Consider the following 11,595-nt stretch of genomic DNA (forward strand, 5'->3'; position numbering starts at 1 on the left):
GACTGTCTAAAATCATGAAGGCCAAAGCTTCAAGCTTAATGAACAGTCATGTCCTCTGAAAGAAATAAGAGAATTACCCACCAACCCAAGACTTCAAAACTTTTGACAGGGAAATAAGAGACAGATTTCATGTAGGTTTAGGACTCACAATGGGGTAGGAAAAGGTTATTCAATAGGTTCAATTATGGTTATGTTGCTGCATGTACGAAGACTGTAAATCTAGCCAAGTTAGGGATCTATATATCTAATAAAGGAAGTCTTGTTTTCGCGTTGATTTTTTTTCTCATTAAATGTCACTCTGTCAGGTTTTTAAAATATAGCTGTGGTATGTGTGCATGTTGAAGGGATGGAAGGAAATAAATCAATCAGTAATCACAGACTACAAGGGACTCCGTAATTTTAGTGGTTAAACACTAGTCTTCTGCTTATTCTAAAGGATATTAGCCTATTCAAGGAGTAGTATGAGGCCACAAAGTCTGTCTGACAGGATTTATAAAGGAGTCCTATCTGCAGTTTATGCTCCTCCCAATGCACCCTCTTGATGCTAAGCAAAAGGCTGGGGCCTTTCTTATGTAGCATCTGTTGTACATTATATATGTTAAGAAAGAACTGTGGTTCCGACAGAAACCCTGAGGAAAGAGGAAACAAAAGCTCCAGGTATACTGAATTCCAGAAGAAATATGGCTACGTGAGAAGTTTATGATTATAAAAAATATTCTAAATTTAGGTAAGGACATTATATAGAATGCTATTTGTCTTAGGGTTTTAGTGCTGGGAAGAGACACCATGACCATGGCAATTCTTAAAAAGAAGAACATTTAACTGGGAATGGCTTACAGTTTCAGTTTAGTCCATTATCATCATGGCGGGAAGCGTGGCAGTGTGCAGGCAGCCAAGGTGCTGGAGAAGGAGCTGAGAGTTCTATACCCCAATTCACAGGCAGCAGGAAGAGAATGCCACACGGGGCACAGGGTGAGCATATGAGACCTTTAAGCTCATGCCCTACTGATGAACTTCTTCCAGAAAACCACACCTATTCCAACAAGGACAGACCTCCCTATGGATATATGGGGACCTTTTGGATATAAAATATCACATTATTCATTGCTAACACGGGTCGATGCCATATATTAAGCTAAAAGAAAACTAATCTACTTCCTTTTTTAAGGATCAAAGGATAAGAATTTAAAATAAAAGCACCCATTGTTCTTGGAGAAGAATGGGTTCAGTTTCCAGAAACCACCCGGTGGCTTACAACTACTGTAACTACAGTTCTGAGGGGTTTGACGGCTCCTCTAGTTTTTCGTGGGCACCAGGCACATAAAAGGAACACATACATACTTGATGTCAAAATATGCACACATGCAGGAAAAACAGTCATTCATGTAAACTAATCAAATCTAGGAATGTAAGGCCTGACATCAAAGTCACTGCCTGACCTTCAGATCCATTTTTGATATTCTTTCCTCCCATCCATATCTACAGACTGACTGTATGTGTCATATGTCATTTCTTCCTAGTCCCTAATTAAGGCATCTATCCATTAACTGTTAGCAGGATTAAGTGTGGATTTTTAGCAATATATCAATGTTCTCATTGAAGGGTTTGCCCACTTTCCTTTGTGGTAGTGCAGTTGGTAGCTATAGCATAACAATAAACATACACCTCTGAAGTGTAAACTCCTATCAAAGTCCTGGGGGCTAATTCAGGAAAAAGCTTACCTTTCCAGATAGGCCTTCATAGGCTTTGTGTGTTTCCTCTTCCTTCTACCCAAAGTATAAGTACAGTGTCTGGAGCTATGGTTTCTGTCACACTACTGGGAAATAGTGTGAGGATTCTAGGATGCATTTCCAACAGTAACTTTTTGTAAGCCTTTTTCTTATGAAATAAAAACTAAGCTCTTCTGTTTTACTTCACTGTCTTTAAGTATTCTGTTATTTGCAGAAGAAGATTGCAAAAAAGGTTACCTTTTTTATTTCTCTATGCTTTTTCAAGTTCTAAGCAATTAAAATTAGCACCTCTTTCTCCATAACTCTTTTACTTTACCTCCAAGAAAATATGAAACCTACATTCTTAAGTTACTAATATTATACATGTATGTATTCTATAAGCCATTTGCATGACATTCAGTAGATTTATTTTATATTTTATTCACACTTGCTGATTATAATATATATGTCACAATTCAGACTCCATAGACTCTTAGGTTTGAATAATCCTAACATTTATTTATTTATTTATTTATTTATTCATTTATTTATTTATCATATTTATAAAGATGATGTTTAGGAAGACAAAGTATCTCATGCACCACTCTATTCGTATGGGCACAATACATTTAAAAGAACTTGTCTGTAGGTATGGTCACCCCAGCCTCATGCCACTACTGCTGACATGCACACTTTTCTGTTCATTTATTGAATTACTTTTCTTGTTGTCTCTGCTGGCAATAAATCTCTGTCTTCTAGGGAGAAAAAAATGTTTTGTTTGTTCTTGGTTCAGATAACTAGGGCAGCACAAAACTGAAAGAATTCTAAAGCAAAAAATGACTTAATTCTGCTCACAAGTGAAAGCACCACACTGGACTTTGAAATATCCTATGTTTGCCCAACAAGATCCAGTTCTGCAATCTGTTAGAGTCCCACAACCATTACAGTCTAGCTCTTTTGTTCTTATTTTCCATCATCTCCAGGTCAAAGACCTTCTTTTTATTTTGGTTGTATATTTGCTATGTTCTTGACCTAGGGTCTGTCCACATGGCCTCAGCTGGCCTATAATTTACCAAGTAAGCCTAAAATTCACACTGATCTTTCTGTCTTTACATCTAGAATGCTAGTTACAGGGATGATGTACTAATTTCTGATCGTTCCATAAATGATGTAACTTCATTTTAATAACGTAGAATGTGCACACTTTGGAAGCCTGGAATACTGGCCACACACCACACACTTCATCTGTAGGCAAGCTATGATTCCCAGGTTTGATGCCACCCAAGACACTAATATTTTTGTCTTTTATCTACTCCTTTCACAAAGTTCTAATTTTCCTCTGGAATATGGAACTTTTATTCTCTTGATCTTTGTGTTGATTTACTGGTTTTTTTTTTTCATTTTCTATATCTCTGTATACCATTCAGCTATAGTATATTATAGTATATGATAAAATTATATGATCTTTATAGGCTGTGAGAGGCAATATGACAGTGTCCCATGTCGTCCAAGTAGTTAGGGTCAGAGTGAGTACTAAAAGTTTCTTTGGCTTCCAACTCTATACTCATTATTCTTTAATCAGAAATTGAGTGATACAAGTGGATTTGATTCTTTCCAAATGAGAATTTCTTTGTCCAGCTAAATGTAGCACTTATACTTTGAAAGAGGAGTTTGCCATTTCCTGTGTGTGGTTTGTAGTTAGTCTTTTAAGTTTAAGGTACAAGCAGCTCTGGGAACAATCCTCAGAAACACACTGGAGGATAGCTCTGCTTCTGCTGAAATTATAGTGTATAATGTGTGTTAGTGGGTTACTACACTCAATGGGACGAGGAAAGCAAATAAACAAGCAAGTAGGGAGACGGTGAGTTTAGACCATAGGCAATTATTTCACTTTCATATGTGCACCTCAGTTACACCCCCAAACACATTTTGCTTCCATATAAATATATCTCAGCAAACTCAGAAGACAGCAGCAGCTAACAGAAGCAAAATGACAGCAATCAATACTTGGGTTGCCCTGGCAACTGGTGGTTGGGATGGATGCTACTGCCAAATGATGCGTATGGTGACAATAGTCTTCCCTGAGCATCCTGCGATAGCACCATTAGCCATCTGGCTTAAAGAACAGGAGTGAAGAGCACTGCCAAACCAATGTACGATTTTATTCATGATTCCTTCTACTCTCTAAGCCATGTTTCTGACCTAAGCTGGCAACAGAGACAATTGAAAGACGAAAAACAAAACCCACCTGGGGTGAATTAATCATAAGAAGATAAGACTTGTTTTTCTCTGTCCACCAGCTAAGTTTTAAAATATAACTTTTCAAACCATCACTGCAAAAGCAATAAGCAAGTAAATAGAAACTGATTGCATAGATGAAATCATAGGAATCCCATTCCAGAGAGGAGTCTTATATCAAATTCCACAGGACCATTTCTGATTAGAAGCCCCATTATGGCTTCTCATTGCTGCCTTGCTATTCTCTCACATGGCCTCTGATTTGTACCAAAAGCATGGGAACCAAATCTTCTTTTTGCCCATATAATTTTTTTTTTTTTTTTTTTTTGTGGAGTTCAAGACTAAACCCAAGCCCTGTGCCAAACATGAGCTCTCCCTGTAAACTGTATTCCTGGCTGTCTCCTCCTCTTATAATAACTTTATCTAATTAGGCTCCATCCTCATTGCCTCATTTAACCTTCATTATCTCCTGGAGGTTCTGTCTCCAAATGTAGGGACCTGGAGGCTTGCAACTTAAACATTTGAATTTCAGAGAGACATCATTTAGTTTATAATTTTACGGTTCGTGTGTGTGTGTGTGTGTGTGTGTGTGTGTGTGTGTGTGTGTGTGCTAGAGGACAACCCTTATTGTTCTTCCTCAGCTTATGTCTAAGTTTTTGTTTATTCATGCTTTGGGTTTGGGTTTGGTTCCTTCTCTCTCTCTCTCTCTCTCTCTCTCTCTCTCTCTCTCTCTCTCTGTGTGTGTGTGTGTGTGTGTGTGTGTGTGTGTGTTGTTATTTAATTGAGACAGAATCTCTCATTGGTTTGGAACTCACCAAGTAAGCTAATCTGCTAGCCAGTGAGTCACATGAATAGTCCCTTTTCCGCTTCTTTCCCCACATTCACCTCCCCACTGTCATTAGAATTATAAATACAAGCCATGAAGCTTGGTTTTGAATGTTTGTTTGTTTGCTGGCGTTGAAGATCAAACTTAGGTTCCCTTTATATCTTACCTGTATGGAAATGTTTTTGTTTAAAACTGACAGCCATCAAATTCCAGCACCATTCTGGTGTCATTTGACTCAAAGTCTAAAATTTAAAGTCTCATCAATTATCACTCAAATATCCTAAGGGAAAATTCCTCCCCCTTGAAGTTCTAGAATCAGAAAAGTTATGTGCTTCCAGACTGCTATGCCTGGACAAGCACCCAGCAGATACTACTGTTCTGAAAGAAAGCAAAACAAACAAAGACAATGGGTGCTCAATAAGTCTCAAAAGGGTTAGAACAACCTCCATTCCATTTTATTTATTTTTTTTCTTTATTGTATTTACTTATTTGTTATACTCCATTGGACATGACTCTGAAGGATGATGTGTGGCTGTATGTGACCCTTTATGCAATCCCCTGCCTTACTAGAATAGTGGCAGAAAGATTCTTTTTTTATTATTTCAATTTTACAATTTATTCATTTTATATACTGATTATAGTCCAGTCCCTCAACTCCTACTGGTCCCACCCTCTCTCCATGTTCCCCCTATCACATTCACCTAGTCCATTGAAAGGTGGTAATCTCCTCCCCTGCCATCTGTACCTAGCATATCAGAACTACCTGGATCCTCTTCCTCTGTGGCCTGGCAAGGCCGCATCACCATGGGGAAGTGAGCAGGTAACTGAGTTCATGACAAGGGCAACCCCTGTTCCCCTTACTCAAAACCCACATGGAGACTGGCTGCCTATCAGCTATATCTGAGAAAGGCATCTTTACATATACTGCATATCAGTCCTCTGTCAGATATAGGGTTGGTGAAGATCTTCTCCCAGTCTGTAGGCTATCATTTTGTTCTGATGACAGTGTCCTTTACTTTACAGAAGCTTTTCAGTTTCATGGGGTCCAATTTATTAATTGTTTATCTTAGAGCCTGTGCTGTTGGTGTTCTGTTCAGGATGTTGTCTCCTGTGCCAACTAGCTCAAGCTTTTCCCTACTTTTTTGTCCAACAGATTTAGTGTATCTGGTTTTATGTTGAGGTCTTTGATCCACTTGGTCTTAAATTTTATGCAATGTCAGAGATACGGGTCTTTTTGCGTTTTTCTACATGTGAATATCCAGTTAGACCAGCACCATTTGTTGAAGATGCTGTCTTTTTTTCCATTGTATAGTGCTGTCTTTGTGAAAAATCAGGTGTCTTTAGGTGTGTGGATTTATTTCTTGTTCTAAGATTCAGTTCTATTGATCCACCAGTCTATTTATATGCCAGTACCATGCACCTTTTATTACCTTTGCTCTCTACTACAACTTGAGATGAGGGATGGAGATCTCCAGAAGATCTTTTATTGCAGAGGATTGTTTTAGCTATTTTGGGTTTTTGTTTTTCCATATTAAGTTGAGAATTGCTCCTTCAAGGTCTGTAAAGAATTGTTTTGGTATTTGGATGGGAATTGCATTGAATGTGTAGATTGCTTTTGGAAGGATGGCCATTTTCACTATGTTAATCCTACTGATCTATGAACATGGGAGATCTTTCCATCTTCTGTTATCTTCAATTTCTTTCTTAAGAAAATGGAAGTTTTTTTTCATATAAGTATTTGACTTGAGTGGCTAAAGTTACACCAAGGTACTTTATGTCCTTTGTGGCTATTGTGAAGGGTTTTGTTTCTTAAATTTCCTTCTCAGCCCATTTATCTTTTGTATACAGGAGGGCTACTGATTCTTTTAAGTTAATTTTGTAATCAGCCACTTTGCTGAAGGTGTTTACCAGCTAGAGGAGTTCCTTGGTGACATTTTTGGGATCACTCATGCTATCATATCATCTGCAAATAGTAGATACTTTGACTTCTTTTCTAATTTGAATTTGCTTTACCTCCGTTAGTTACCTTATTGCTCTAGCTAGGACTTCAAGCACTATGTTGAAGAGTTATTTAGAGAGTGGGCAGCCTTGCCTTGTCCCTGATTTCAGTGGAACTGATTTAAGTTTCTCTCTGTTAGTGTGATGTTTGCTCTAGGCTTGCTGTATATTTCCTTTATTATGATTAGCTATGTGCTTTGTATACCTTATCATTCCAAGACTTTAAGTATGAATGGGTGTTTGATTTTATCAAATGTTTTTTAGGTATCTAAGGAGAAGATCATGTGGGTTTTTTTTTTCTTTCAGTTTGCTTATATGGTGGATTATATTAATGGATTTTGGTATATTGAACTACCCCAGCATGGTTGAAATGAAGCCTACTTATTCATAGTGGATGATATCTTTGATGTGTTCTTGGATTTGTTTTGCAAGAATTTTACTGAGTACTTTTGTGTCAATGTTACTAGGAAAATTGGTCTGAAAGTCTTTTTCTTTGTTCTGTCATTTTGAAGTTTAGGTATGAAGGTGACTGTGGCTTCATAGAATGAGTTTGGTAATTTTCCTTCTGTTTCTATTTTGTGAAATAGTTTGAAGAGTATTGATATTGGCTCTTCTTTGAAGGTCTGGTAGAATTCTGCACTGAGACCGTCTGGCCCTGGGCTTTTTTGGATGGGAGACTTGATTACTTCTTCTATTGCCTTAGGGGATATAGAACTATATAATTTATTTATCTTATCTTGATTCAGCTTTGGTAAGTAGAATCAATCAAGAAAATCATCCATTTCATTTAGATTTTCAAATTTTGTGGCATATAGGCTTTTGACGTAAGACCTAATGATTGTTTGGATTTCCTCACTATATGTTGTTATGTTCCCCTTTTCATTTCTAATTTTGTTGATTTGGATAGTGTCTCTGCCTTTTAGTTAGTTTGGCTAAGAGTTTGTCTATAATATTTATTTTTCTCAAAGAACTAGCTCTTGGTTTTAATGATTCTTTGAATTGCTTTTTTTGTTTCTAGTTAACTAATTTCTTTCCTGAGTTGATTATTTCCAGCTGTTTAAACCTCTTGGGTACATCTGCTTTTTTTTTTTTTTCTTATAGCTTTCAGGTGAGCAGTTGTTTGTTTGTATGAGATGTTTCAAATTTCTTTACGAAGTTGCTTAGTGCTATGAACTTACCTCTTAGCATTGCTTTCATTGTGTCCCATAAGTTTGGTTATGTTGTGCCTTAATTTTCATTGAATTCTAGGAAGTTTTTAATTTCTTTCTTTATATCTTCCCTGACCCAGCTGACATTAAGTAGGGAGTTGTTCAGTTTCCTTGTGTGTATAGATTTTTTTGGTATTTCTGTTGTTGTTGAAGTCCGGCTTTAGTCCATGGTGGTTTGATGGGACACAAGGGATTATTTCAATCTTCTGGTATCTGTTGAAGCTTGCTTTGTGTCCAACTATATGATATATTTTAGAGAAGGTTCTGTGAAGAGCTGAGAAGAAGATAAATTCTTTTTCGTTTGGGTAAGAAGTTCTGTAGATGTCTGTTAGGTCCATTTGATTCATTGTGTCTGTTACTCTTTCTTTGTTTAATTTCTCTTTCATTCACATGTCCTTTGGTGAGAGTGGGGTGTTGAAATATTCCACTGTTAATGTGTGGGGATCTATGTATGGTTTAAGTTTTATTAATATTTCTTTTACAAATGTGGGTGCCCTTATATTTGTGGCATAGATATTCAGAACTAAAATGTCTTGATGGATTTTTTTTATGAGCCTGAAGTGACCTTCCTCAACTCTTTTGATTAATTTTGGTTGAAGGTATATTTTATTAGATATTAGAATGACTACACTTACTTGCTTGTTGGGTCCTTTTGCTTGGAAAATCATCTTCCAGCCCTTTACTCTCAGGTAATGTCTACTTTGTGGAGGAGGTATGTTTCTTGTATGCAACAGAATGTTGGATTCTGTTTGAGCATCCATTCTGTTAGTCTATGTCATTTTATTGGAAAATTCAGTTCATTGAGGTTGAGAGAGACTAATGACCAATGACTGTTAGACCCTTTTAGTTTGATGCTGGTTGTTGTAGTGTGTTTGTATGCTTGGCTACTTTTAGTTTTGCTGTAGTGAAGTTATTTATTTCCTGTGTTTTCCTGGGTGTAGGTAGCCTTCTTGGGTTGTATTTTTCCTTCCAGTATCTTCTTTAGGGCTGGATTTGAGGGTTGACACTGTTTAAATTTGGTTTTGTCATTGAATATTTTGTTTTCTCCATTTATGATGATCATGAGTTTTGTTAGGTATAGTAGTCTGTGCTGACATCTGTGTTCTCTTAGGGTCTGCATGATATTCATCCAGGGCCTTGTGGCTTTCATAGTCTCTGTTGAGGAATCAGGTATGATTCTGATGGGTTTTCCATTATATGTTACTTGGCCTTTTTCCTTGCAGCTTTTAGAATTGTTTCTTTGTCCTGTATATTCAGTATTTTGATTATTATGTGGCAGGATGGTTTTCTTTGTTGTTTCTTTTCTGGTGTTCTGTGGGTCTCTTGTATGCTTATAGGCCTCTCTTTAAATTGGGGAAGCCCAGAGGTTTGTTCATTCTCACTAGGGAGATAGGTTGACCTTTGGAGCGGCTTCTGGGGATTTCCTGTGGTTTCCAGGTGTCCATGGATCTGAAGTTGGAACTCTGTGTCTCAGTACCCAAGACATAGTCAGTGGCCAGTGAATACAGCACACAGGAATGTGGCTGCAGGATAGAGCCCGGGAGCCTGCAGGAAACCAGGGATTTTTCCAGGGATTAGCTGGTGCCCTAAGGTCTGACCTGATGGTTTCCTCACTGTGGGGTTTTCTCACAAAAGGAGATACAATCTGTGGTGTTTGGGGGCCCACAGTTCATCCTGGGATAATGAGCAGAGTATGCGTGTAGGTTACTGTGCTGGTGACAGAGTTCCTGCAGGAACCCAGGAACTTTTCTGAGGGTTAGCTGGGTGAGCTGAGCTCCGACCTGATTGCTTCCTTTACCGTGCAGTTTCCTCTCAACTGGGAAACCCAGTCTCTGTTGGTTTGGGGCCAACAGTTTGGTCTGTTGGTGGCTGTGAAGTCACTGCTGTCCTGCTGATCAGAGAGAGTGTGCTATCGGCCCTGTCATCTTGAATTGTCCACACAGAAACATTCTTGTCCTTGAGCATAAGTTAAGAGCCCTGTTGAACTACAAATCACATTTTGGGGCATTCTCTAATGGTAACACATACTCAAAGCCTGAGATTGCATCTTATACACATCAGAATGGCTACGATCAAAAATTCAAGTGACCTCACAGGCTGGAGAGGATGTGGAATAAGTACTCCTCCATTGATGCTGGTGTACATACTCATACACCCACTGTGGAAATATATATGAATATTTCTCAAAAAATTGGGAGGAGATCTACCTCAAGATCCAGCTATAATATTCTTGGGCATATACCCAAAAGATGCTCCACCACACCAATGACACTTGTTCAACTATGTTCACTTAGCTTTACTCCTAACAGGCAGAAACTGGAAACAAACCAGATGATCCTCAACTGAAGAATGGATAAAGAAAATGTGGTACATTTACACAATGGAATACTACCCAGCTATTAAAAATAGAGAAATCATGGCATTTGGAAGAAAATGAATGGAAGTGGGGGGAAAACAAAACAAAACAAAACAAAAACAAAACAAAACAAAACAAACAAACAAAAAAAACAACCTGAGTGAGATAACCCAGATGCAGAAAAGCACACATCGTATATACTCACTTATAAGTGAATATTAGATATAAAGTACACATGCCACATCCACAGACCCAAAGAAACCAAGGAGCCTGCAAGAGAAGATGCTGAATCTCACTAAGAACAGGAAATAAAATTAACAACTGAAGTAGACAGAGGCAAAGAACTGAGTGGGAGAAGTTGGGAGGATACAGGGTGAGGATCAGGTGTTCAGACAGTAGGGATAGGGGGAGGTCATAGAAAGAGAATAGAAATAGGTGGGAGATATCTCTGGGACAAGAAGGGCATTCCTGGAAGTCTATGGGGGTTACTCTAGCTGACACTTCTAGCAGTGGATTTTAAGAAACCTGAAATGACCATATCCTATAGCCAGGTGGAACTTCTTGTGGAGAGAGGGGTACACCATCCATAAAACCTCTGTCCTAGATTTTGTCTCGACTGCAAGAAGGGAAGGGGTAAACATGGAGAAAAGATTGAGGGACTGGCCCAACCCAATGGGAGAGAGCCAACATTTGTCACTGTTAACGATACTCTTCTATGACCATAGACAGGCACCAGCATAGCTGTCTTCTGGAAAGTTTTATCTTTTAGCTGATAGAAACAGATGCAATGATCCACAGCCAAAGAATATGTCAAGTTTGTGGAGTTCTATGGAAAAGTGGGAGGAAGGATAGAGAGAGCTGGAGAAGTCAAGGACACCACAGGAAGACCTATAGAGACATCTAACCTGGGCCCATGAGAGCTCAAGGAGACTGAACCACCAACCCAAAAGCATGCATGGACTGAACTTTGACTCCCTACATGTAGCATATGTGCAGCTTGAACAACATGTGGGTTCCATTACAATGGGAGTAGAACCTGTCTCTTACTCTGTTGCCTGCCTCTAGATCCCTTTTCCCTACCTGGACTGCCTTGTCAGGCCCCAGTGGGAGAGGATGTTCTTAGTCTTGCTGTGACTTGAGGTGCCTGGGTAGGTTGACACAATTTGGAGAACTCCCCTTCTCTGAGAAAAACAAGAATTGGGGAAGAAAGAGGGAGCTGTGAGGGTGGGACAGAAAGGAGAGGAGGGAGGGGGCTGGTAT

The sequence above is a fragment of the Meriones unguiculatus genome, chromosome 17 (assembly GCF_030254825.1).
Source record: "Meriones unguiculatus strain TT.TT164.6M chromosome 17, Bangor_MerUng_6.1, whole genome shotgun sequence".
In the NCBI taxonomy this organism is placed as follows: Eukaryota; Metazoa; Chordata; class Mammalia; order Rodentia; family Muridae; genus Meriones; species Meriones unguiculatus.